This window comes from Caretta caretta, chromosome 9, assembly GCF_965140235.1.
Source record: "Caretta caretta isolate rCarCar2 chromosome 9, rCarCar1.hap1, whole genome shotgun sequence".
Classification (NCBI taxonomy): Eukaryota; Metazoa; Chordata; order Testudines; family Cheloniidae; genus Caretta; species Caretta caretta.
In genome coordinates, this window is record NC_134214.1 from 19,552,172 (window position 1) to 19,579,620 (window position 27,449).

Below are 27,449 nucleotides of genomic sequence, written 5' to 3' on the forward strand. Positions count from 1 at the left end.
TTTGTTCTATGTCAGCTTTATACTATCATCAGTTCTTTTTTTTCCACTAAAGTCCAACATCAAACCAAAAATCATTTTTTCATCTATTGTAGTCTGAGTCAGGAGACCTTTACACATTTTAGTGAATAACTGGATAATGCTATAACAGGATCTTCTAAGTAGATGAAGGTGACGGATTGTCGTAGCTTTTCAAACCAGAAAAGGAGAGATGGGTCACCAGAACCTTCAAACATTCACATGGGCCAGCAGAATGCTGCAAACCTCATTTGGACAAATTACATATGGGAACTAAGGAACAAATCAATTATCATCCTTGGTGGATTCAGTTCTTTTATTTGTAGTGTTCATAATCCCAACCTCCAGTATTCTACTTCTGATTTTGAGCAGTTTTACATTTTGAAGAAGTCCTTTTAATTGTAAGAAGTAACTTCCACATAAAGTGCTGCTGCTAATGCATTATAAACTTGGATTAGCTTAATTAGAGACTTCAGAACAAATTAATGATGTTTTAAGCACTCAAAACAAGCTAATTATTTTGTATCATATCATTGTTGCTGACATTCCACAGTCCTGGGTTTCTATAAGGTAAATATTCAATACAGTGCATGGGAGGTAAGCAGATTAAACTAACAAAATTTTTTGATTATGTTGCTTCAAAATGCCTACTTCCTATATGCAATAATCATTGCATACACATTGTTGGTCTACTTAATCCATAATTCAGTATTATTTGAAATGTTGCACCATGATGCATTTGGGACGAAGTTATTAATATGATGGCATCATAAAGCAAAGTTCTGATAATTTTTCTGTAATACTATTTCAGAAATGTTTTGCAATTTCAGAATTTAAATTTATGCCCTTCACTTTCTTACTACCAGCTTGTGTATATGTGTTTAACAATATATGTTCAATACTGTTAAATTAATAAAAATGAATATATATGACCTGATCTTCCAAGATGCTGAGCTCTCTCAGCTCCTCCTAATGCATCACTTTCCATTGATCCATGTATTGCAACTCCATTGATGCATTAACTCTCATTCATACGTTAGATACTGACCTGGAAGTCAATAGGAGTTGAGAGTACCCAGCACTTTGAAGGACCAAGCCCACAAAGTCCATATTTATTTTCACAGCATATTTATGGTATTGATCCAGCAACTTTCCCTGCTTGGGCAGACCCCATTGACTTGAACAGGGGATTTTCATGGAAACAGTTGCCTGGGGCCTATGTGAGCATGTCATGTAAATACCTTATGTAATGAAATATCTTCTATTTAGGTGGGTGCAAGGATTTCTGGCATCTTATTCTGATAAACTGTTCTACTTTCTTTGTTTTTCTCTGCTTCTCTTTGTATGTTGTTTATTTCTTCTTTACAATCATCTCTTCTCTTTTTTAATTCCTATGTTCTACTTTTCGTTTTCTAAACTTTTCATTTTTATGGCTCCTCAGATTATGGGTTCTCCTCATTCCTTCACACAAAGGGGCTCAAACACATACCCATGCACAATCCCTAGGAAAGGATTTCATTGGTGTGTTAGCAATTAGCGACCTGATATATGCTGACATGCCGTCTCTTTTATTGCCACTGGATATGATTTTTCTTAGATAACTGATTTTCATTAAAAGATTTTGGATATCTAAATGGAGTCTGACAAACTTTCAACTCTGCCGTGAACTGGTGCATTGGCCCTTGTCCACCCTGAGTTTCCTGTGCTGTTACTTAATATATTCCTTGCAGTGCTGGCTCCAAGAAAAAAACTCAGACTTTAAGGCCAGAAAAGAGCATCATGAACATCTAGTCTGTCCCCTAGCACATCACAGGCTACAGAACATCACTCACCCATTCCTATAAAAGGCCCATAACCTATGATAACAAAACAAAAAAGAAAAATGTACACATTTATCTCCAGCTACAAATACAAATGGCTGACAGAGTGCAGCTGCAGTCCTATTAAGCATGCATTTAGGTTCTACCCCTGGTTATTGTCAAACCAAAGATTATTAAGCCTCATTTAAGAGTTAGTGCCTTTAAAAGAATTCTTCTGAATGGAAGAATTTGTCTTAAATGAGGGCCTCTTAAACTGAAATTTAGATTGACAGATTTCAGCTCTGCAGTGACCTGGCTCTGGCCCTTTTCCATCTTGAATTTCCTGCGGTATCATCTTATCTCATCATGGCATGGTAATGCTAGCTCCATAAGAAACCTTCCATAGAAAATGAGAGTTCATCCATCTGTCTCTTCCTGAAAATACTCATGAATAATGATACATCACATCACTAGTCAGTAAAAAAGAAAACAGCTATTCCAGAAATGGGATTTTGATTTAAGTTTGGTATTGGGCACTTCCTTCAGGCTGGATTGTCCCAAGCCCTTACAGGAAGATTAAGGAGGCAGTCACAAAGATACTTTTTTCCCATTCCCATGCAACAGCAGAGTACAATTGCAGTTTTTGTGCATGGAGGCATGCAGGGACCATTCCCTCTATCCGTCAGAGGATTTCCAGAAAAGCCCAGTCTCTCCCAAAGTTCCCTCAGAGGAGATGCAATTTTATACCATTCTGCAAGAAAGTTAATCATGGGGTGGGTAGGAGAGGCAGCATATGTATGTATTTTACCTGGTTTAAAGTTTTCTTCTGATATTCCCAATATATGACCTTTCTGCCATTGAATTTTTTGGCTTGTCCTGTATATTTTTATCACAAAACAAATACTGACCTGCATTTACTATCCAGGCATAAATATTTCCTGTTCCACAAAACCAGCTTTGCAGCCAGCCCCAGTATATCTGCAGATGAAGCAATTACACCTTCTAAGCCTCTGATTGGAATTGTGAGCCCAAGAGAACACTATGAGTTAAATATCTGCTTATTATGATTGCACATTTCACATGATAGAGGTGATTTTTGTATTATGTTCTGGTACAGCATTCTCCACTGTAGTAAAGTCTCTAATAAATATCATATTCAGTAAGATTTGAAAACCATTCCTGTGAATGATAAACCTTACTTCATATAATCTATTTGGTGATATGTGTTTGATATGACATTATATAGACCAGCGGTGAATATAGCCCATTTGTTACCCCAGCATCTGCATCATGTTAAATATCTTGATTAGAATTAAGCACATTTTTGGGATAGGTCATAATTAAGTTTAGTCAAAAATTTTCTACTGAAATGGGGAGGGAGGGATAACTCAGTGGTTTGAACATTGGCTTGCTAAACCCAGGGTTGTGAGTTCAATCCTTAAGGGGGCCATTTAGGGATCTGGGGCAAAAATTGGGGATTGGTCCTACTTTGAGCAGGAGGTTGGACTAGATGACCTCCTGAGGTCTCTTCCAACCCTGATATTCTATGATTCTTTTCAACAGAAAATTGGGTTTTCAACTAAATGAAAATTATAACAAAGTATCTACTTTCCTCAATTTTTATTATTATTTTTTGTTGGGAAACTAAAAACCTGCAAATCAGAAATTCTCACTGGACCCAGAAAGTTTGCAGGCCAGCTGGCAGAGAGCACAGCTACAGGTGGGCTAGCCAGCCATAAAGAGAAACTACATGCAGTGAAGCAGCTATGTACCAGCTGTTGGGGGGAGAGGAAGATGAAGAGCAGGAGATTTGGGCTGGGTGGGGAGGCTTCAGAATCACACCAGGAAAGCCAACTTTGCCACAGAAAAATTCCAAAACATGGGGGAAGCACTGCAACACTTGTGTCAAAGCAGTTCTTTCCAATGTGCCAGATTAATGCCAGATGATACAATTAATATACCATCCAGTGCTTTTAAATTTAAAGATCAGATGGCTTCAAAACAAATCCTTGGATCTGAACATTTCCAGACTTGGGGGAAGTTTGGATCCAGGACTGAACTATATACCACTTGGGACCATTTCTAATTAAAAAAGGTATTCAGAGACACGATATTATTTGTAAAAATAGACATTGTTGGGACAACAGAACTTTATTCATGCTAAGTGCTCCAAGTAATACCAAGGAAACATCAGTAGAGCCCTGATCATGTCTACATCGCTGAGGTCTGTTGGATTTGTTTTAATATTTGTCTTTCAATTATCACCTTTCCAAAGAGAAAAACAGTTGAAGAGGTCAAAAGAGGATACTGATATACTCTGAATTAAATGGACTTGATTCTGATCCATACCCATTTCACACTGGTGTAACACCACTAACGTTACATGTGTCACTCCTGATTTACGTTGGTGTAAGAGAGATTAGAATCAAGCCCTATGTATGTTTTTTCTATTCTATCTGTAACCATGTCCAATGAAGGAGAACTTGCAGCTGCTCCTGCTGCTGCTTTCTGTGATCTGATCCTAATGACTTTCTCCACAGCCTTCTTCAGGAAAAGCAATCTGTTTGTTGATTCTCATTGCCAACTTCAGAACAATCATTTTGGCACCGTGCTATAATAAAAAGATACCCTTCTTGCCTCTTTTCTGCACCTCATCTATGCCAAAATGCACAGCACAAAAGTGGGCTGTGTTTTAAAAATCCAAACTGCAAACATGTCAAAAAGTAACGTTTGATCTGTACTAAACATAAAGGTACATTTGCTCATTTCACTGCAACCTACAATGTTGCAATTACTGCAACATGGTATAAAAGAGGAAAGAAGGAATCAAATGGTGAGGCAGAGAGTGGAAGTGTAGGTAATGACTTAAGCTCTAAGAGAATAAGTACTAAACCTGAGAGTGCATGCTGCAGACTTTTAGGAGGAGAAAAAAAAAAGGAGGAAGAAGACATAGAGGTCAAGTTCTCTGAACGTAAAAAAGGAATAGCTGCAACTTGGGCAGTAGAGATGGGGGAGAAAAAGGAAAGTGAATGTTTGAATAGAGACTGAGAGTGGCTGGGTTATTACACATATTGAATCTATTTCCCCATGCTAAGTATCCTCACTCCTTCTTGTCAACTGTCTAAATGGGCCATCTTGATTATCACTACAAAAGTTTTTTTCTCCTGCTGATAATAGCTCATCTTAGTTAATTAGCCCCTTATTCCACCTTTTCATGTTCTCTGTACGTGTATATATATATCTTCTTACTGTATGTTCCATTCTATGCATCCGATGAAGTGGGCTGTAGCCCACTGAAGCTTATACTCAAATAAATTTGTTAGTCTCTAGGGCGCCACAAGTACTCCTGTTCTTCTTAAAGTTAAACAAATTCCCCCCTTGTCTTCAGTAAAAAAGGCTTCATAAATTCAATCACCTCAAATATCCACTGGGAGGCAACAGGGGCCAGAAAACCTGAGCTCTATTCCCAGGTCAGCCACTGGCCTGCTGTGTGGCCTAGATAAGTCACTTGTTTCCCTTCTAGCCCTTTGTTTGTCTTGTCTATTTACTCTGTAAACTTTTCAGGGGATGACTGTCTCTCACTATGTGTTTGTACAACATAAATCTCAGTTGGGACCACTAGGTGCTATCATAATATCAGGTGCTGTGGTTTAGTCATCCTTGAAATGAGATCTGTTTGAACTATTAGTTATGAATAAAATTCAATACAAATGTATCCCCTTTGGAGGCTAGGGTACTGCTCACAAACCAGTCCTGATTTCCGAGAAACAGTTGTAGGATTCACCAAATGATTTACATCCTGTTTTGTGAAATGCTTCTTAGAATAGTGAATGTTTTAAATAGTTATTATTCTTTTTGTGTCTAAGTCACATGGCATTTTTTCTGTTCCTTGATTGGATAACTGAACAGGAGAATAATTAATAGAATTTTTGGCTGAATAACCAGTCATACTAACCTTCTTGACATCATGGTTTTAACAAATGTTTTATACATACCTACCCTGTACCCAAATACTCAAGAGTAACATATAATGTCACACCATAATTCATAGGGACCTGAACTCCATGTCTTTTATTCATGGAAACATTCCAAAATGTGTTTTTAACTGTTCATCCCGTTCTAATTGACACTTACCATAAAGATGGAGCTGGTTACATTCCATATTCTGGCACAGTAAGAAGAAAAGCTTGAAATAAGCACCTAGGTTGTCTTCTTCTGCACAAAAACATTCAGATGTGGAAAAAATAAGTAAAAACTTTCTATATTTTAACTCAGTTTATGTTAACTGTGGTGATGAAGGAGAGATTAGTGGCTGAAATGGGGGAAATGAGTGTGGAGTCTCATCTGTGCAGAGCTTCAGGATCCACAGCAAATCCCAACCTCAAAATTATTGATCTCAGGTCATCTGCATGAAAGTCCAGCTCCTCCATGAGGCTTCCAGAGTTCCCTTCCTAGCTGGCAGCAAGGTGGATCATCAGCAGTGTCAATATTACCACTGGGGCCTCACTAAACCTGCACATCAATTCCCCCAAAGGTAGGGACAAGACCTGAATCAGAATTAATGCTTCACTGAGCTTTTAAACATGATGGTCTTGATTTGCCTGGAGAAGATGCCAGAGAGAGCAGTTACTTCCTAGATTTGTCCTGTTTACCAAACAACCTCAGACCCTGAGAAATATATTGTTCACATCAAGTGCCCTCGATATACAGAGAAGAGCATGTTGCATAAATTCTATTCTCTTCCTTTGTACCCCCTTGGCAAAATTGCCCCCACTAGCATCCACAAACCCTTCATTCTTCAACTGCTATTTAGAAGGTACCACAAACTTGTATGAGAATGCCAACCAGGCAAAGGAAGAAACCTGAACCATGGTGGGAGGATGAGTATGACAAGTCAGGAGGATCAACAGTGATACCTATTAAATGCTCTCCTAGGTCAACTGAATTGTTCCCACATGCTAAGAACATGAAGTAACGTTCTGTAGTTTTTCCTTCAGTTTTGAAGGGGAGAAATCCTATCATATTATTTCATTTATCAGAACATGATCTACATATATAGAGTTGTTTTTTTTTAAAAAAATATTGAATGTTTCATTCCCTGCCTCCCACACAGAAAATTTCCTCCTTGACAGTTCTTTTTATCACAGTTTCTAGGACAAAATCAATAATTGATCATCCTTGTAATCTTTTGTGTGTGTGTTGTTCTAGGTAAAATTAAACCAGAGCAATTTCACACATTCCAGTAGGTGTTTTTTATCAATAGCGTATAAAAGATGAAAATCCAGCCAAGTAATTTTGTGATGTATCATATCCTGTTGTCCATTATAATGGTTTTGCCAGGTTTTTCTAATCTTCACAATTGTGCTTTATTACCCTCAAATTTGGTGCGAATAATTCTATTGTAGATGGCAATGTTTCCTGATGATATGAAGTGTTAATATTTATTATTAGATCTTCATAAATTATGTCCTCAGTCATTCATCATGCTCCATTTCCTGAGTTCAGGAGGTGATGAGGCATTGTTCTGAAAATTTCAGGAAGAAACGTTAAGGTATAGTGAAGAAATAAATGGTAACAACTGGCAAGATATATTTCAGAGGAACAGCCGTGTTAGTCTGTATTCGCAAAAAGAAAAGGAGTACTTGTGGCACCTTAGAGACTAACCAATTTATTTGAGCATGAGCTTTCGTGAGCTAAGCTCATGCTCAAATAAATTGGTTGGCAAGATATAGTCTATATCCACATACAGTACTGTGTATTTATACACATATGAATTTTGAACCTCATTTGTTCATGTTTCTGACATATCAATAACCAAGGACAAGATTATAATGCTTTGTCGCTCAGTATTACTCACATAAAAAATATAAATTTTCATTAAACACAGTTAATGAAGGGTTTGTTAACCATCTTGAGGTAAAGCTGAGAGCTATCCACTGTACTAAGGACCAATTTCAAGAAAATTACTGCTGTTATAATCCCCAAAATGAGTTGAAAAAGATTTTTCACCCCTTCAAGAAAAAAGTGTCACAGTATATGGGCCTATTAAAATTTAGCTACAAGATAGCTCTTGTGGAAAGGTAGTCATGTAATAATAATTACTACCAATTTCTGCATCAATCAAAATAAGATCAAGCTCCTCTAGGCTTACTATCAAGCGGTAGCCTCATAAAATTACTTACCGGTACTTATATTTAAGAATGAACATGTTAGTTGATGCTGCAGCAAAGTAGTTAATTAGAGTGGGTAATTATTTTGAGGAAATTACTGGCATAACTTAGTTGCCTGTCACAGGTGCTCAATTGCGGAGTCAATCAGTGATATGTAACTGGTATTTTTCCAATGATATGTTGAGCAGGAAACCACAGCAAAACTTCCATAAGATCACCATAACTGGATGCCAAAAGAATGAGGAGTACTTGTGGCACCTTAGAGACTAACAAATTTATTTGGGCATAAGCTTTCATGGGCTAAACCCCACTTCATCAGATGCATGCAGTGGAAAATACAGTAGGAATATATATATATATATATATATATACACACACACACAGAGAACATGAAAAAATAGGTTTTGCCATACCAACTCTAAGGAGACTAATCAATTAAGGTGGGCTATTATCAGCAGGAGAAAAAAAACCTTTTGTAGTGATAATCAGGATGGCCCATTTCAAACAGTTGACAAGAAGGTGTGAGTAACAGTAGGAGAAAAAAATTAGCATGGGGAAATAGGTTTTACTTTGTGTAATGACCCATCCACTCCCAGTCTTTATTCAAGCCTAATTAATGGTGTCCAGTTTGCAAACTAATTCCAGTTCTAAATGTCTTTCTAACTGATATGCTTTAGCTCAGACAGAAATTATGGGCTTGATACAGAAATTACTACCTTAGGTTCTATGGCCAGTGTTATGCAGCAGGTCAGATTAAATGATCAGAATGAATCCTTCTGGCCTTAAAAATGTATTGATCTGTGAACATGGCCCCATATTTCTAGAACTGGTAAGAAAAATACAGGAGAAGCAGTCTTTTTTATTATAATAAGAAAGGAATTTGATCAACATAGGATTAAAAATACAGGCCAAAATCTTCAGAAATGAGTTTGTAAAGTTAGGCTTCTAAAATAGGTAAGTAGGTTCCTATGGTCTGATTTGAGTCAATGGAAAGTGTAGAGCCATTAACTCAATGGCAGGTGTAGATGCTCTAAAAATCAGTCATTTAGTTAGGTGCTTAAGCATGAATTTAGGAACCTAATTTAAGACTCCTATTTTGAAAATCTTGGCTAAACTCAACTTGAAGGACAGACCTGTGCAGAGGACAGAAATTCCATTCTGTGAAGCATTTAAAATTTGCCTCTGTTCCAAATTGGAATGAAACCCCAAAATTTCAAAATTCTTCACAAAGGAAATTTCAGAAAAAAAAATAAATTGTTTTGGATAATGTTTTGATTTTATTTTGAGTTTTTATTTTTAATATAATACAATTTTAAAAAAAATTAACTGAAGTCACTCAAAAAAATGAAATTTTAATTAAAAAAAATGTTGAATTCTGATGTTTTTACATTGTTGGAAATCTTTTTCCTGTTTTAACTCCTACATTAAATTTTGGCAAAATCTACATGATTTCACAAGGCATTTCACTTTTGACAGAACTGCATTGTCAAGTAGAAAATGGCTCTGTCAAAAGTTTTTCCAACCAGATCTAATGAAGGGATTAAACTCCGCCTAGTCAGTACAATGGGAATTACCAATTTAACACAACATATTGTTTCTGTCTGTCTAAAGAGCAAGAATGGGGAAGAGGAGGGAGAGATGACAGAGTAGGTTGAAGAACGGCAGGAGAAGGAAGGAGGAAAAAATTATCTCTGTATTATGGAGGAGTACAGGACGATATTAATGCATAAGCAAATGAGGCACACGCATAGGGCTTAAATTCAGAGGAAAGGGAAACCCCGAGAGGTGCTGTCACCCTGTACGCAAGGTTACAACACCACTCACTCAATTTTGACCCTGCCACCCCTCCATCATAATGGTGGTCAGGCCAAACCTGAGCAGTGCTACAACCCTGTGCTCACTTAGGGCCAGTGATAGGTTAATCCCACCCTAGAGGCCTGTTTCTATAAAGTTTTCATTGCCATAAATTTAGGGTGATCACTCTGTCAATGAAAGGGGAAGCCATGTGAGCTGTCAATAAATACTTTAGTGTCCCTATACACTTTCCCATGATTTGTTTCTCCAATGTGCAGTCTAAAACTATATTCTTCTGATACTGTTCAGAGTTTACCCTTATACTCAGTCTTCCTCTACTTTTCTCTGACTGAGGCACATCAGTTGCTATGGAAACCATGATGCCATTGGCATGGCGGGCTTCACGATGTCCACTTGGGCAGCAGAAAGTCATCTGATGAAAGGGTTTCTCCTGTATACTATGCTGAGTGGAATACAGGCACTCATGCCATGTTATTCATGACCACATACATATAATGTACATCAGTAGTGATCCACAATCTGGCCCTCCAGTCTCAAAACTATAGCTGTCCATTTGCACTGACTATCAACTGGAGACGTGTTCCTTGTGTCAGGCCCTGCAATCTCTAAATAGAAGCGTCTGAATCAAGCACATTGCTGCAGGCAGCACCTCCTCAACTACCTCACAAAACTGTCCCAGCAAACCCAGGAGCAACAATGCTGTGAGCCAGCTGTTGTCCTTTATTTACTGCAGTTGCTCAGCAGCTCCTCTGCTGGCTTCCTATAGTACAGTAGTGGAGGGAGAAGAGAATAGCTTTGGCTGCTTGATTGTCTACATTCCTGCCAGGATGGGAGAGCTACAGGGATAGCAGGACAGGAGCTGAACTAAGCCGATGAGAGCGCTTAACAAAGGAGGTCTGTCTTCCCCAGCAGTCGCCAAGGAGAGGGAGAACAGAGGATAAGCTGAGAAATAACAACCCAGTACGGCTCCCTGATTCTCTGCCCCAGCTAGCAAGATCCAGCTACTCCAATTCCCCACCTTAGAAAATATCCCTCTCTGCTCTCACTGTACCAGGATGTGAGGAGGGAAGCTTAGGAGCCAGCCACACCAGCACCGTGTCCACTGGTGAAATCCCCATCTGGCGATCTGTGGGTGGTTCCTGCCAGGTCCACCCTTACGCAGACTCAAACTACGCAGCTGCGTCGGGCAATTTCCCAAATTTCCTGGTGCCCGACGCAGCTGCGTGCTGCTCCAGCAGCCAGCCCGATCCCCCAGCCGCCTGAGCCAACCAGGAAAGCTGCCCCCGCCCCTGCTCCGCCTCTTTCCCAGAGCCCGGTCCCTGCTCCGCCCCCGCCTCGCTTCTCCCCACCCCTTCCCCTGAGCTACAGCCTGCGGGGCTGCAGCAGGGGTCGCGCGCGTCCTGCACTCACCGGGCGGCGGGAAGTGGAGCGACCCCGCCCCAGCCCGCTCCGCCAGTGAGTGCTGGGGGGCGCCCCCCCCCCGCTTCTTCCAAGTCCCAAGGCTGGGAGCCACTGGAGCGGAGCAGGCTGGAGCGGGTCGGGGGTCGGGCCCATCCAGCAATCCCTGGGCGGCGGGAAGTGGAGCGAGCCAGCCCCAACCCCTCTGCTCGGCGGTTTCCCCCCTGACCTCCAAGCCTGCTCCGCAAAGGCCTGGGGCTGGCCCCCGCCGCCCCCCGCGAAGGCCTGGGGCACCAAAATGTCTAGGGACGGCCCTGGTTCCTGTGCCCTTAGTGCCATCTGCCAGCCAAAAAGTGCAGGGCAGGGAATCTGCTCCAAGTTGTTGACTGTGGCTCTTCGACCTTTTTGAAACAATATGTTTCGCTTTCAAGCTAAGAAATGCAGTCAGCGCTGCTCTACACACACCTTGCCCAGTCAAACCAGGCTAATAGTTGTTAAGTGTATATCTTTTGGGGCTTAGTGCATATTTATGGGCATCTTTAACTGCTTCTGCAATCTAAATATGAATGTCATCAACTGTATGAGTGTAAAGCACCTGCTCCTGTTCCCACTAACATCAATTAAAATACCTCTTGAAGTCCGTGGGGGAAAGACTCAGCCCATAATGTGCATAAACTGGACAGCAGTACGCTTCTCTTGAGCACAGGCTTAAATACATTGCTGCTGAGTCCTCTCTTTGTTTTGTAGTCAGCTCATTATCTGACATCTCTTAGAGGAAACACTGTTCATTGACATGAATTTCCTCTCCCAGAGACATGCTTTTCTATGCAGGCATCTCATAAGTTAATGTAACTCATTTCAGTTGAACATTTCCTGAACAGCGTGTTTATTTCAGAGAAGGGATATTTATTTGGGAACAGGAACATGCACTTATAAAGCAAGAAGAGTAAGACCTTTTAAATGCCTTGCCTGAAGCAATCCATCTCTTTAACATGTTTGCTCTTGAAACAAGTCTGCAAGGATTGTTTGTTATCATTTGCTGTTGGAGTTCTAGCCATTTAAGGGGCTTATTGGGCAAAACTGTGATCTTAGATCCACACATAGATCTACACAGAGTATTGAATGTTGCAATCCCAAACAAACAGCTAATCTGCTTGTGTTCTGCTATCCATCCCCCTCACAGCCAGATCTTCGGCATATTTGGCTGAAGCTCACTGACCTTCCTTACACAAGCACATAAATTCAGGTACAAACATAAATAGACTTTGTGTAGGTGATGAAGCTTCTTTGTAAATCCAACACCAAACTATGGGCTAAAATAGCACTTGCTTCCCATTTGCATCTTCTGTGAGGAGATTCTTAGGTATTAATTTCATGTATGTGTGGCCCTCCTTTCATCCCCTTTGTACAGATGTATTTCAGGCTAGCACAGAGCCCGCTTTCCTGGCGCACATTGGTGCAGCTTCCCTTCTTCATAGCCACTCTGCCCACTTATTTCGCCTGGGGACCTACTGAAGCTCTCTTCACGCATTTGTGACTGCCAATCAATTAAGAGATGTTGCTGGACCAAATTGGGATTTTCTTAAACCAAACTTTAACGACAGGTTGTATACAAGGAATACAAGTTTGTCTGAGTAAAGCATGAGTAAAGAATAAGGACCTCAGGATTTACTCCAAGTACATAAACCCATATGACCAAACTTCAATTAATTGATGTTTAGATGGGTCACCCAAATATATTCATTTCTTCACTTCCACCCTCGTTTTTTTGGTCCTGGGTGGAAAAAAAAATGTGCTCATGTAATTAGACACTCTATTAAAATTCAAACACATAAAGAGCAGAATTAAGAGTACATTGGTTACCACAATTCTGGCATTTCCTAGCTTCTTAGTGCTTCACTTTACAACCCTTAATAATGTTCTTTTCACGTAGCTTTTTAGATGGATTATAGGTATTGATATATGTATGCAATACATTACAGCAAATCTTGGTAATATGTCCCAATTGCTTCTATACCAGAGGTTTTGCATAATTATGGTCCTTTGTCCTCCCAATTATATGTAGCAGGGTGCCTATCTATTATTTGATAAGCAATCTTTACCAGATATTGTACAGGAAAAAAAGAAATCCCAGGTTTAACAGCTCAAACAAAAACAAGATCAAAATAATTAGGTAAAGTCCTCTGCACATGCACTACATCCTAATTACCAGCATCTGATTTGAGCAGGTGGGTAGTGCAAAATCTCCCATGTTCAAGAGCATAAGTCTTCATCCCTACCTTTCCCTTCCTCCAATAGCCTTCACTAAGCTTCCCTTTATTTCTGTGCCATACATTGGGTCTTACCGCTCAGCATGGGATATGTCCTCTGCAGAGTAGCCAGCCCCAACAGCTTAGAAAAATCAAGGATCAGACCTCTTGAGGAAACAGTAAGAATACCGGTAATTTGTTAATAACGGATGGAAATAATTTGGGTGTCACTGTGTTCTGTTCATAAAGGGCTAGGCAGAAGGCCAGATTGTGTGCCTAGACAGAGGAGTAAGAGGAAGTAAGACAACATTTGAAGCCTGCACACAGACTACCTGGATCTTGGATCAGTGCACGCAAGATTAAAGGGGGTGTCGCATCTGCTCCTTCCTGCAGGTGGGAGGGAGTGATAGTGCCTTGTCTCTGCATTCCAGCATGCCAGCCCACAGACCTGGGCCAGTACAGGGAGGTGGGTAGTTATCTATGGTTGGCATAGCCCAGCAGCAAATTACTACCCCCCTGAACCAAGGGAGGAGCAGGGAAGCAATTCAATGATTTGCAGTTCCTTCTCTGCATGCTCCTGGACAGCACAGCAATGCACTGTGGGAGATAATATATCCCTAAATATTTAGGGGGGAAAAATCAATCCCTCAAAAGAATAAAATCACATACGGGGGCAAAGTTAGAGAGGATCTGAAAAGGTGTGCAAGTAGGGCGGTACCCACCAGTACGTAGTACCGGCAAGAGATTTTTAGTGGGTACAGGGTACCGGAAAGACTTGGGGCTAGCCAGGGCTGTGCTCTACTCCTTAAAGGAGCAGAACGTGGCTCCAGAGAGCATTCATTCTTTAAATGGCTTTAACAGCACAATGCATATGTTAACAAACTTAAACAAAGGCTTTGTTTAAGTTTGTTAGCATACGTATTGTGCTGTTACGTTGGTCAGGAGTCATCAAGAGGGGAGGGATTGCAGGGTGGAAGGTGTTTAAACAGTGGTTTTTATTCTGTTTCACCCCATTGGTCTGAATTATCCATGACATCCATACTGCATCACATCAAGTCCAAATCATTAGAGGAATGCCTCCGCTTACACTGACCAGAGGATGTTTGGATTCTGATGTTAGCCCAGTTTTGCAGCCTTACAGATCAGGTGTTGTCCCCAGTGTACACAGAATTCTTCCTTGCAGCCAAACTAGTCTAACATGCATTTTGTTAACTGGAACTGGAGCAGCAAAACAACAAAAACAAATGCCTCATTTTCCAGCTTTGTAGGTGAGAGAACTATAAGTGAAATTATAATGCCGGACGCTGATGGCCTTAAACCAGCTGCCTCAGGAATCTGCCAAGAACTTTGCTGAAACTATTTTCCTCATCTTAGCAACGGAGCTAAGATTTATCACACATCTGCCCACCTTTATTTGAATGAAGCTCCTTCTCATCTGACAGCTCAGATATTGTCAGTTTCATCCAGAACAATTTAAAAACTTGGAACCTAATCCTGCAAACCTTTAATCATTTGATCAATTCCATTGAAGATAATGGGACAATTTGCATGACTATGGACCACTTTTGTGGACTGGTAAGAGTTTCAGGAGTTAAAGGAAGTTGAATCCCCCATTGAAATGCAATGTTTGGGTACAATACCATAAAGCAGTTTAGAATACAGTTGTACTTAAAATTTGTCTTTTAATAAGTCATAAATATGCTGAAATGGCTCCTCACCCAACTCCCATATTCCATATAAACAGATTGAATACTACATATGTGGGGAGAAAGTGACTAGTTAAGCATGTTGATGTTTCTATTTACAAAGGGGAGAGTTGGAGGGGACGGGGAGAGCGTAGAGGCCCCGGGGTGGGGGCAGGGCAGGGAGGAGTCACATGGAGGGTCACGTGGGGAGGTCACGTGCCCCCCCTTGTGTCCCTCCCATGAGTGCAGTACCAGCAAGAAATGGTTTCTACTTGCACCACTGGATCTGAGATGAGGAAGAGAAGAAAAAAATGTTCTACCAAGCCCCCAGACTGGTGTTCTTCAGTTACAAACTGAACAAACGAGCTAAATTCGGTGCCACTGAAAAAATTACAAGCAGAGAGACAGGTAACATCTCCCCACTGACAAAACGGTAGTATTTGGCATAGCAGCCCTTACACGACCCATTAGTTGCCATGCCTGGGGCTTGTGTTGAGGATAGAATCAGGGAACACCACATCCAGCTACCTTCTAGAACATGCCAAGCAATGAAAAATTGGAGGAAAAACCCTAGCAGCAAGGCTAATGCTCATGTGGGCATTTGTCATGGTGACACTGATGGTACTGAAAGTCTTATATTGTAATGATTGTTTTACAATAAAAATTACTCCAAATGCTAGGTCAGAAAATATGATTCAGTCCATCAAATCACTGTCAGCTGTAAATTAGGTTGACCATCCCTAGGCAATGTGGAACATAATTGGCTTTGCTCACTGCTTGTTTTATTTTTATCTGTTCTGTTCAAGCCAAAGTATTTGCTCACTTACTTTGGTGCAATCTGAGAGAAAGTTCACTGACTCAAAGATTTACTCACTATTTACACCCAAGTTAAATGGGCATAATTTGGATCTGCATTTGTAAATTTTCTAGTGGGTATCTTTGGTTAAAATAAGCTACTTAGAACTAAATAAAATAATAACAAAACCTCTAACATATGAATTTGGTGGGAGTCTCCTGCTGAAACAACCTTTAAATTGCAAGTTGCTATGTTGTTGTTTGGACTACATGTTACGCAGCTGGAATTTGAGGGGAGGGGGAATCTTCTTGTTTCCTTTCTAATCCTTTCCATCTCACATTAGCTTCAAAATCTGTTGTAACTGATGAGGAGAGGGGAGAAAATACACATATCTAACTCCTTCCCCTTGTTAAGGACTGCTCCTTTTAACATCTGCAAGATGCAACATGACACCTTGACTTTCCACAAAGCTGTAATACACTATGGTAAGATTATGATGTTGCAATGGCTTGAAATAACCTTTGGTAGATTTTAATGGTCATGCAAGACACTTGAAACCAGGACTGTCATTTCCATGAGTCGGCAACTTCTTTTAAGCCCCTCACCATATGTTGTGTTCCTTTACTCTTTGCAGTATATGAGGCCAAGAGTTTGGAGACTATCTTTGTTTTCCTAGGTGCTCCCACACAATACTTCCAGGCCCTGCCCTGTCAGGGCACAATGACTCCTAAGGAGAAGAAATTCATAGAAAAAATTAATATAGCCTAGATAACTTCCATGAATTGGGGGGGAGGATGATGTGTGTTACCCTGGACCCCACTGCTGATGCACCCACTGTTCCACTCACCTGCCCTGACTCCCCCTACCCCCAAACTAACTCTACAGCTTCTGGAGAGCCATCTTCAGGGTATGGGGAGCAAGGAACATGGATAAGGGAAGAGTGTGCAAGGAGTATCCCCCCACACATGCAGAGCTAAGGGGAGATATGATCTGACCTATGTCTGTCTCAGCCCTCACACAGCACATTATACAAAATAATATGGGTGTGGATAATAGCCCATAGGAGTAAATTAAATTTTTTTAAATACATTAGCAAAAATCAAATAATTCAAAAAGGATGGATGAACTGGAGATACAAGTCAGTTATTAAGAGAATAAAGAAGTAAAAATTCTTTATGAACTAGCTTTGTCTTAGTTTTACATACACTAGCAGATAGTGAAAACCTGAAGCCAGGAGCAAGAGGGTTTTTTTGCTAGAAAAATTAAGTGTGCATTAATGATCCAGATCTAGTGAGAATGTGCATTATTATGACTGCCACCATAGGCACAACTGTATGAAGCACACACAAACAAACAGAGTCATATACAAAGAAAGAAACCTGTTTTGAGGATACCTGCTTTATTCCATTCAGTGTTTTCTGATAGATTGGACTGGAAATGGAGCAACTGTCTGCTAAAACTGGAAGTCCAGCTCACGCAGAAGCTGTTGCTTTCTCTTCCTCCCAGCGCTGGGAATAGTGTGTGACTAATTCCAAAAGGCTGCTGCTGCTCTGGGATCAGCCTTCTGAGCTTCTAAACCTAAATTGCTCTGCTAGCTATAACCTTCTGAGGGTAACTGACCAACCTCAGCACTGAGAGAACAGGACATGAAAGCGCCATCTGGGGGAGCCTGAAGGCTTTTGCAGCAAACTGGACCTAGCATGATAATTATGGTGCCGTTTGATATTCACCAGTATTTTCAGAGGTTGGAAAACCCATGTTCTCACTTTACAATTAAAATCAGCTTGCACAAAGCAGTACTCTGGTGTTTGTGGTATGTGTGTGGGCTCTTTCCTTACAGCTCTCTGCTTAGGGTCCTGCAACATAAATAGTTAGCCACCCACAAAGCTGGAAGTGTAAACAGTGACTGTTTAACAGTGTCAATATTGTTAATTATTTTTCTGCAAGAGCAGAAAGAAGGGGAAAACACAAAGATCATCAGGGTTTCTATATCTAAATTGTGTGTGTGTGTGTGTGTTAATGACTAATTTATTCCTCTGTACAAACAAATAGAAATGATGCAGTTTTAAAGATGTTCCAGCAAATATACATAGCAAACCCATAATTCATGGTGTGTTTGATATTTTTGTAGTTTAGTACTATATTATTGCAAATATGTTTCAATTAGGTTTGCCATGATAAGGTTTTCATATGACTTTGTGTTTAGTATTCCAATGAAAGTCCTGTGGATTAGTGCCCCCTGAAATCTCTCTAAGCAGCTTTCCCTAAAACGAGCTTTATATGGATAATTTGTAAAACTGCATGAGATAAAACATTAATTATTGCTATAAAATAGAATTGCATTGTTTTGTGTAAGGCTAGTGTAATGTGCATTTTAAAAATTAATTATATGTTATTTAGAATGTTGATACATTAAAAAATATATAAAGAAATTTGAGAGGTGACACTGTTTTAAATTGTAAAATGAAAACCAGAATGCAAAAGCCTATATCCTTTTCTATTCTCTTTAATCAGTCCTGGTGGACCTAATTCTCCACTGCCTTGTATAATTATTTACACATGTGCAAGCTGAGTGTAAAATGCTGCCATTCTGACCCAGTAGTGCTTACCTGCTTTGCACAGGTGCAAGGCAGGGGAGAATTGGGAAGGTATGTGTGGCCATAGAATGTTGGCATTTTTGCAGTTCTGCTGCTTTCAGGAGTTTGCTTAATTTGGTTGTAGTTAAGCATACAGTTTCTGTGTGATTTTCAGTTATAGTTTTTTAACTGGACATTACTGAGCTGCAGGTCCTGTGTGTGAGTACAGGGACAGAGGATTTGATTTTGACCTCACACCACTGTAAATCAGAAGTAACTCTGCTGAAATGTGAAGTGGCTCTAATGTTAAACGGCAGGAAGGGAGATTGCATGTCCCAACAAAATAGCTGTCTGACCTTGCACATCCTCACAAATGAATGTATTTTACGTTATCAGTTTTTAACTAATTGACAAAAGGCTTCTGTCACGAAAGATAAAACTAACTGCCTGGATAAAGTTTAGTGGGTAGGAAACTGGACTTGGAGTTACAAGACTAGGGTTCTATTCCCAGTTCTGCCAATGAGCTCCTGTGGCACTTTGGTCAAGTCACTTCACTTCTCTGGGCTTCTGTTTCCCCTCTTCCCCTCCCGGCCTTCAACTGTCTTGTCTTTTTAGATAGTAGTCTTCAAGGCAGGGACCATTTCTTATAATGCAATTGCACAGAGCCTATCACAATAAGGCCCTGCTCTTAGTTGGGATTCCAGTGGTAAAAAAGTGACAAAAGACCTAAGCAGCTGTCATGGGCTGAAGCAGCTCTACCTAAGCAGAGCCTAGCTAGAAACACAGCAGCACTGAAAAAATACCTGACAGGGAGACACTATACAAGTGTAGAAGATATTCTGATAGTTAAATATTCATGTGGCTTTACTAGAGAAGTTGCTAAACTTAGGTCTCCTATATGGCACACTGGAAATTAATAACAAAATAACTGCTCTTGAAACTAATGAGCTTTGAGGTTCAAAAAACTTGTGAGAGACCAGAATCAGGCTCTGGGTGATCTCTTGTATGAATACAGTGCCAGAAATTTTTAGTACAAAAGAGGATGACCATATATGCATTCACATAGATATTTATTGACATTGAAAGATTTCTGGGGTTAGGGATGGCCTTTCTTATTCCACGTTTATAAAGAACCTAGCACAACAGAACCCTTGTCCATAACTGGGGCTCTTTGGCATTTCTATAATATACAATCAATCATCATGGCAAATCATTTTCTTGCTCCAAGCTGGCCTCTGCAGATGAGTGCTGCAGCTTGCCTGGTGCAAGAGATAATTGCTGTAAATTAATTCACTCATTTTGTAAACCAGAACAAAAGCAGTTAATATAGCAGAATATAATGGACACTGAATTTTCCCAGTTCTACAACACATCTTCTGACTTGAAACAGAGCAGGTATTATTATTGTACCGGTTATAGTCTAGCAGGGGGAGATCAGGCCAGCCTATGTTGAGTAGCACCTCCATAATCAGTGAGCTATCTTGGTTCCTCAATCAGACTACTCAAGGAGTAAAGGGCTATTCAATGTGAGTAAGCATAGCTGAGTCTGCCCCAGAGTCCTTTCAAAATATAACAGATATCAATGATTGCTGACTGTTCAGATGACAGATATGATATATTTAAGCTCTTGTATTTTAAAATAATATCTGGTAATTTCATTTACGATTCCATTGTATGTTTTATTTACACTGTTCCTCAGCAGTGTGATTGCTAAACCTTTGACAGTGCAAGACATAGTATGTTATTTGATGCTTGGGCACTGTATACCCCACAAATTAATGAATTATATACAATTTATTCCTTGGATTTTGAGATTAGTTAAATCAACAGATAACAGGATGTTTCATTTCTCTTTTAGAATAGCTAATAAATAATACATCAAAGGTACTTGTGCATTTCTGAGTTTGTTAAAACTTTTATAATACAGCATACCACTGTTTTTCATATATTAAGAATGCAGACTTTTTTTTGTTTATCTTTAGAGTTACCAACAATTATGATTCTTTTGCAAGTCTTACAATATTTGGTACTTTTCTTAAAGCCCCAGGTCCTGGAATCAGGTTATTACATAAGTATTTCAGCTTTAATTTTTTTAATGTAAGTTTCTAGCCTTAGGGTTGCAGAGAAAAGTTTGCAAATGTGAACCCTAAAGCTCAAAAACCAGAAGGCACTTAAACTTTTCTCTGCAACCATAAGGGCTAGAGATGTACATTTTGTATATTTGAAGATTTTAAAGCCAATCTCAAGATTCTGGAGGGATCTAAATCATGATTTTTGAATGCTTGTTGTTTAGCGTACTGTATTATTTTTTAATGTTGTTGTATCTACTTACACTCTGTACCTATTTTTCATGCAAAGTTCCTATTAATTTTGATTGCAATTTTGCATTTGTAAGGATGGAATGTGGGATCATGTACATTTCATTCCTTAATGTATAGTGAATAATGACTGCTGAGAGTGACAAACACTGGGCCTGATCCTCCATTTCAATCATCTTCTCATTAAATTCAATGGGAATTTTGGGAGCAAAAAGAATACAAGATCTGACCCCTTTCCCTCTCCCCACCAAAAACAAATAAACAAAAAAACCCATCAGACAACAGAGAAGAATTCAGTATTACTGGTTACTGCTTGTAGCATATGGGTATATGGACAAAATATTAAATGCAAGATTCAGTGAGGCTGGAAAGATCAGAGTTGAAAATATTTCATATTTTTTCCCAAAAATCTTAGAACAACCTTTTTTGGTGCCTGGTGAAAATTATTGCCGATTATAGGTATGTCATTTAAAATCAATTATTTTATTTTTACTTCCTTTGTCATTATGAAAGAAGTCATTCTTTTCTTCCATGATAGAGTTTCTTCCTATGAGCATGTCCATTTGGGGAAGTTCGTGAATCAAAACAATGGTTGCTCACATTAATCCTTTTAACAGAATGTCAAGGTATATATTATTTAAAATGTCATAAGACCAAGCAAATTAGTAAGCAAATACATTGATTATTTGAATAAATCTAAAACAGTTTTTCTCCAGTATCCTCCAATTTGTATTAACTTAAAGCACCTTCTTTGAGACAAGAAAGCTGGAAATTATTGCCTTTAGGTTTAAAAGTATTGTCTCAAAAGCATGATTATGTATTTAGGCATCGATTGCTAGAAATCTGAATACTATGGTGATTATTGTCAAATATTAGATGATATTCAAGGTGCTAAGCACTGTTTCTTCGCTCTTTTACCCAGTTTTACACCAGCATAACTCCTTTGACTTAAATTATTCCAGTACAAGTTAGGTCAGAATTAGTCAACCTCTCTTGATTTTCAAAACCTTAATGAGCTGAGTTGATGTCAGATCAGATACTACTGCCTCTGTATTCAAGATCAGACTCTACTATAACAGCTGTGTCATCAAGAACAAGAGAGGAGGGTGAGCCTTGCAGGAGAAGGTGACATGAGCATCTGGCCCATGACCTTCCATGAGAGATTACAATGACTATTCATCTGGCTGCCTTTGGCATGAAATATAAAGCCCACATCTACATCCTAGCTTTTAATAACTTCAAAGAGTAACTAAGTCTAATAGAAGATTCTAAAAGAAAGAAGAGGGAGAAATGGAAGAAGAGGAAAAGAGGGTAAATCTTATTACTTGGCCTTATTTAAGTCAATGGTGAAGCTCCAATTGACTTCAATGAGGCTAGGGTTTCACCTATATGCCGGGAGAAAAGGAGGAAAGAATGAGAGATTTAGTGTGTTTAATCTAGTTCCTTAGTCTAGTTGCTGACTTTAGATAGTTCTACTAAGTAGTTCAGACACCCTGGTGATTAACATGATATAAACACATAGATTATATGGATAGCTGGCCAAATAAGTGTTTTTTCTCACAATCCTCCCATGCAATATACAGCAAATGTTGGGCTGTTTCATGCCATTTACTCCAATGAACATTTGAAAAAATGTCACTTTGGCCACTGTCCAACAGGTCGTTTGATCAACTTCTTATGGGTCTGATACTGTACGCCTGAAACCAATAGGAATTTTGCCATTAAATTCATTGGGAGTAGGATCAGGACTGATCAAAGTAGCAATTCCCCATGTGTTGGCAATCCCTTGGAGTTCGAGGATAATTGTCTTCCAATAAAATGATTGCCGGTTATCGCTAGCAGATTGGCAGGTGACAAATGAGGCCTATCCAGGATTAACAGACCTTGTCTTAGTGAGGGCAGACATTTCCCAATGGAAGGGGTTGATTTGGACTGTTAAATTGGGCTGCAGCCCATTCTTTCCTCCTTTCCTTTTCCAAATGTGAGCTTTTCTTGTCATATGAGCAGCAAGTGTCTTTCTTCACACAGTATTCAGCAAGACAGAAGCAGCTTCTATCAATATACTTTGTAAAATTATTCATGTTATGGCGTAATGCTGGTGAATTGCCATGACATGATCTGTTCATGCTGATATTTCTAATTCTGGCAACTCTAACTCTAACTGATGCCTTGCAAATCTGTACTGTTGATTCCAGTGCATACTCTTGGGCAATCTCTATCTTCATATACTCAAATGAAGCAAAGAAAGTGGTATGCACAAAAGACAGATTTATTGGTGAAAAGCACACTCCGCACTAGTAGTTGCAAATAGAAATCACCACACTTAAAATAGATACTTGTAGAAATAATCTGATAGTACATGAGTACCCTGGGATGCTGGATGAAATCTTCTACTCGGAGGGGTCTGAAGATAACATTCCACATTGCCTAAGTATCTTAGCACATGAGCAGGGCAGTAGATCTCATTTTAAATCCTCTTCTTCTTGCCACTTTGATATTAGGTCAGTGGTTCTTGCTGTGGAAGGAATTTCCAAATCTACATTCTTCCTTCACACCAAAGGTGGCCAGATAGCAAGTGTAAAAAATCAGGACAGGGGAGGGGGATAAGTACCTATATAAGACAAAGCCCCAAATATTGGGACTGTCCCTATAAAATTGGGACATCTGGTCACCTTATTCACATCATCAGTGTTCAACCTAACTCAATATATCAGAATTTGTATTTGTGTTGCAGGGAATTAAAACTGCCCTGCTTTGGCTTCACCAAAGAAGATGCAGTACCTTGGCACAAATGTGGTTGCGGTTGACATGCTGCAGAAATCTCTATTTGGAGCATGAAAACATCTGAAGAAGCCACATTTCTGCATTATAACAGAGAGAGTTCATTATTTCCGGGAACACCCTAAGGGAATTATTTGGCTTTTGATCCATGCATGAAATTTTCCTTGCTGTCACAGGAAACTGTGTATGCATAACCATGACTGCATATTACCCTAATAAAGGTAAATGAGAAATTCACACATAAATTGGAGGGTGTTTTCTGACATTGGCCAAAATAAATATTTGGACACTTTTAAAAAATGTGGGTTGTATGCTGAGGTGGAAACAAGTAATTTATCTGTGCCTAATATAACAGAAAAAATATTCAAGACTATTGTACCATTAGTTAAAAATTGCTCCTGAAATGTTCACTAGGTCTGGATTTTATATATTATGTCCCATGCATCTGTTGACCATGTTAGCTAATTTTGTGTACCTTTCTCTTTCTTTTGTTTACTATTTTTTGTTTTTATGTAAAATATAAATACATAACAAAAGAAAACATGTATGAATATATACACAAGATGGAAGTAGCATATGAATAACAAAATTCAACATTCACTATTTGCAAAACCTGGAAGAAACACAACAAAAACAAGCAAACAAACCCCTGAACCCATAGAGGTCGTGCAGGATATTAATGATTAAAGTGACTAAATAGATAAATAAATGCAAACATAACCTATAAGTGTTGGGGACTAATATACACTATACTACAAAAGTATGCAATAGTTCATGTCTGACCAGACACATTATTATTTTTTCCAAGTATTTCTATTAGACAGAGTCTTTTTTTTCCATTAATGCCATAGTAGAGAGCTCACTAAGTCAGTCTGTGTATGAGGAAGGAATTGCAGATTTCCATTTTCTCAGAATAACTCCTTTGCTATTAAATAGTTACTACAATCCATTTCTTAATGTTATCTGGTAATATCACCTCCTCCATCACTCTTAAAATACACAAGATTGGAGAAGAAAAGATATTGACACTTAAACTTTTTGAGAGAGTCCTGAATGTGGTGTTCCAGAACACATGCATCTTTTGACGGGTATAGAGGATGTGCAAAAGATTGGCAAGTGGCCTCTTTCTTAAATATAATATTGCATTAAATAACATTTTGCATTCATAATTTAATGGTGTTGGCTGTTCAGTTTGAATCCTCACCATTTTCCCCTCTTACTCAGCTCTTTTTAATATTCACACATACCTTCAAATACTTTGCAGCAAACAATCCCTATGGCTGTAAACTGATTTCATGTAATTTGTCTAAGGGTCCCTGTGTGTGAGGGTTTTTTGATGTAAAATACATGAAAATTGTCCTTAAATTCAACATAAATTAGTTTAGGACCTGTAAATTAGTAGGTAATGTGTGATAACTTACATTTCTGTACCTTTGATCTCATAACAGAAGTACACTGCATGTCATTCTGCTATATCAGTTACGATGGATCTACCATGAAAAATATAGTAGATTGGTACTCTGTAGGGTAATGTGTAATTATTTGCTAATAACTGAATAATCATATAATTATAAAAATTATAACTTGGATTTCCAAATGGCCATTAGGGAACTAAGTACCCAAATCCTAAAGAATTTCAGTGCGGCTGGATACCTAACTCCCTTAGAAAATCCCAAGTTTATATATATTATGTATAATCAATATCATATGTGTTCATAAATATTTATATAATTAAACTAATCTGTGTTTGGATTTATAAATGAAATGTCAACCTAGATATCTGTACTGTAGAGTGCAAAGTGCAAAGAGAGCCTTCAGTTGAACAAGGCTGAAATAATCTTAATTTAGGGCTTTACCCAACTCCTATTGAAATCAGTAGAAAGATTCCCTTTAATTTCAGTGGAAGTTGAATTGGGTCCATAAGGTCCAGTTTTTCTCACCTTGAAGTCAGTGGGAATATTTACACTGACTTCAGTGGGTTCGGGACTGGAGGATTCAGTCCTTTGTGTCTGACCATATATGTCCCACCACCAGTAGCACAGTTCATTTCCACTTGAAATTGATTTGACATGTTGGTATAGTAGCAAGGAGATCTTGGTTTCTAAATTAGGATTAGACCAGTTTGTCTCAGCTTCTGGAATAAATGTTCTTTCCCGCAGTAGTGTGGATAAATCCCATCGGCTAAATTCCATCTGATAAATGAACTAAATAATGTTGAAAAAGCAGGTTTATACCATACAAAGTATTGAATGAACATGTTATGCCAAAAACATACTGTATTGTGGTTCTTCTTTTTCAACATCTTCACTAGAATTCCTCAGACTAAACTATCCATACATACATGACCCTAAAGCCAGTTTTCCCCTCTGAGGAAACAGAATCTATTTTAACTACATTTTTCTTAACAGAACAGACAAAGTGGTATCTTACAGGGCAAATGGATGGCTCAGTAATGGACTAGTAATGGGATTTGAATCCTTTTACCTCTTCCTCACTGGTTTGAATTTAGCCCAGTCTATAGTCACTAATGACATTAACATGTGGTTGCTGTTTTGTGGCCTGGGAAAAGCACTGGTGGTCTCCATCTAGGAATTTCTCCTGTAGCTGATCTCATTAAAAGTCATGCAACTATATTTCAATGGGAGAGGGATCTGGCCCTGAACTCCTAATGGAAAGATGACCGCAGCTTAAAATCACCATGGCAGTTGGCACTAACTGACACCTGTGTTAGCATTCTCAGGAGAGAACCCAAAAACTGAGTGGACATGGAGAATAAAGTGTGCTCTTATCCCCAGAGGTAGGTCCCTCCAGGAGAATGTTGAAGCACACTGCATGGCTTAGGGAAGCTTGCACTGTCCCTATGGTACCTGGTCTGTGGATAATCAGAGAACTCCAGTCTCCAAAGCTTTCCACCTGATATCTTTCCCAAGCACTTTTACATGTGGAATTTGCTTCACAAATTAATAAGCTTCGCAGCCCACTTGTGTCTTTTTTCACCTCCTCCCACTTGGGATACAGCATGTTCACTTGGCCTGATGAATCTCTTCTCAGTACTGCTCCCACTCTATGTCCTCTCTATGCAGACGGTGCCTGTGTAAGATGCATACCACACGGGTGGTTATAAGTGATTACTAAACAGAAATCCACAAAGACCCTGAAACACTGCATGTGCTTATGGTTGTTCCTAAATTACTGCTAAATAAAGATCTACACAATTCTTGCAAAGCCTAAGCTGCATGCTGGTTTTCCAAAATATAGAGAAAACTAGACAGATGATCTTGTATATAATAGTTACAGCAGCTATGAGTTTCCCTTGTCCTTGCACTGTTTATTGCGTTCACCCTGGCCACAGCTTGCTGGAGGGAGAGGAGACTATTAAACCTCGGAATATTTCTTTCTAGTCAGGCGGAGAAAGCTTGGTAGAAAGCTCCCTCTTTTTCCCAAGCATTGTCATTTATGTAGAGGATCTATTAAAAAGGGAACGAGTTGGTTTACACTGCAGATTGAATGAAGCACTAAATGACTGCATTAGAATGACTGCAGTGGGGGAAATGGTCGCATACAGTGGAAATGTAATGTTGCAATGGTACTTTTCAAAAAGGTGCAATCATTGTTCAAGTACCCTTCTCTAATTTGTCATAAAAGTTGTCCACGGCTTCTTCTTTTGTTTTTTTGTTTTTTGTTTTTTGTTTTTTTAACAAGGGGGCATTTTACCTGCTGCAGCTAAGGTGAAAGAATACGCTGCAAATAGATATCAGTCAACCTCCACACAAATCAGATCAGATGCTCTTTACCTGAGTCTATAGCCCTAGGACTGGGTTCGATTTTTGCAAGGAAGCAGCTCATT

General features: G+C 39.2%; 1 long non-coding RNA gene across 4 annotated transcripts in view; it reads right to left on the reverse strand.

Annotated features, from left to right (window-relative positions):
• Positions 1 to 27,449, reverse strand: part of LOC125642466 (uncharacterized) — a 62,833-nt gene that overhangs the window by 31,583 nt on the left and 3,801 nt on the right. For 3 of the 4 annotated variants that reach the window (XR_007358415.2, XR_007358416.2, XR_007358414.2), the window contains one exon: positions 5,949 to 6,029. The exons of the other annotated variant lie outside the window; for it this stretch is intronic. This is a non-coding gene — a long non-coding RNA (uncharacterized LOC125642466). The remainder of the gene's footprint in view (positions 1 to 5,948; positions 6,030 to 27,449) is intronic. 4 annotated transcript variants of the gene reach the window in all.